The sequence below is a fragment of the Haematobia irritans genome, chromosome 1 (assembly GCF_050003625.1).
Source record: "Haematobia irritans isolate KBUSLIRL chromosome 1, ASM5000362v1, whole genome shotgun sequence".
Classification (NCBI taxonomy): Eukaryota; Metazoa; Arthropoda; class Insecta; order Diptera; family Muscidae; genus Haematobia; species Haematobia irritans.
Window position 1 is genome coordinate 258,339,469 of NC_134397.1, and position 1,827 is coordinate 258,341,295.

Sequence of the window (1,827 nt, forward strand, 5' to 3'; positions counted from 1 at the left end):
AATTTGTACAGTAATAAAATTTTGACAAAATTTCCTAAAGAAATAAAATTTTGACAAAATTTTCTATAGCAATAAAATTTTGACAAAATTTTTAATAAAATGTTGACAAAATTTTCTATAGAAATAAAATTCTCTTTAGAAATGAAATTTTGACAAAATTTTCTAAAGAAATAAAATCTTGACAAAATTTTTAATAAAATTTTGACAAAATTTCCTATAGAAATAAAATTTTGAAAAAATTTTCTATAGAAATAAAATCTTGACAAAATTTGTATAGTAATAAAATTTTGACAAAATTTCCTATAGAAATAAAATTTTGACAAAATTTTCTGTAGAAATAACATTTTGGTAGATTATTTTTGGGGATCGGCTATATATATAACTATAGACTGATATGGACCAATGTTGACAAAATTTTCTATAGAAATAAAATTCTCTTTAGAAATGAAATTTTGACAAAATTTTCTAAAGAAATAAAATCTTGACAAAATTTTTAATAAAATTTTGACAAAATTTCCTATAGAAATAAAATTTTGAAAAAATTTTCTATAGAAATAAAATCTTGACAAAATTTGTATAGTAATAAAATTTTGACAAAATTTCCTATAGAAATAAATAATTTTGACAAAATTTTCTATAGTTATAAAATTTGGACAAAATTTTTATTGTAATAAAATTTTGACAAAATTTCCTATAGAAATAAAATTTTGACAAAATTTTCTGTAGAAATAACATTTTGGTAGATTATTTTTGGGGATCGGCTATATATATAACTATAGACTGATATGGACCAATTTTGGCATGGTTGTTAGCGGCCATATACTAGTGCAGTGTACCAAATTTCACCACGTACCAAATTTCAACCGGATCGGATGATTTTTGCTCTTCCAAGAGCTCCGGAGGTCTGATGTGGGGATCGGTTTAAATGGGGGTTACATATAATTAAGTCCGGTATGGAACAAATTTTTGCATGGTTCTTAGAGAACATATACTAACACCACGTACCAAATTTCATCCGGATCGGGTGAACTTTGCTCTTCCAAGGGGCTCCGGAGTTCAAATCTGGGGATCGGTTTATATAGGGGCTATATATAATTATGGACTGATATGGACCAATTCCTGCATGGTTGTTAGAGACCATATACTAACACCATGTACCAAATTTCTGCCGGATCGGATGAAATATGCTTCTCTTAGAGGCTCCGCAAGCCAAATCTGGGGATCGATTTATATGGGGGCTATATATAATTATTGATCGATGTGGACCAATTTTTGCACGGTTGTTAGAGAGCATATACTAACACCATGTACCAAATTTCTGCCGGATCGGATGAAATTTGCTTCTCTTAGAGGCTCCGCAAGCCAAATCTGGGGATCGGTTTATATGGGGGCTATATATAATTATGGACCGATATGGACCAATTTTTGCACGTTTGTTAAAGACTATATACCAACACCATGAACCAAATTTCAACCGGATCGGATGAATTGTGCTCCTCACAGAGGCTATACGTAAAGGTTGTCCAATATGGTATTTTTGCAATACCATCCGACCAACATCAATAACAACTACTTGTGCAAACTTTCAAGTCGATAGCTTGTTTCGTTAAGTTAGCGTGATTTCAACAGACGGACGGACGGACGGACGGACATGCTTAGATCGACTCATAATTTCACCACGACCCAGAATATATATAACTTCTGGGGTCTTAAAGCAATATTTCGACGTGTTACAAACGGAATGATAAAGTTATGGTGGAGGGTATACAAATATTCTTCCCAAAATTCACTAAAGCTCAAGAAATAGTTTAAGCAATATACCCAATA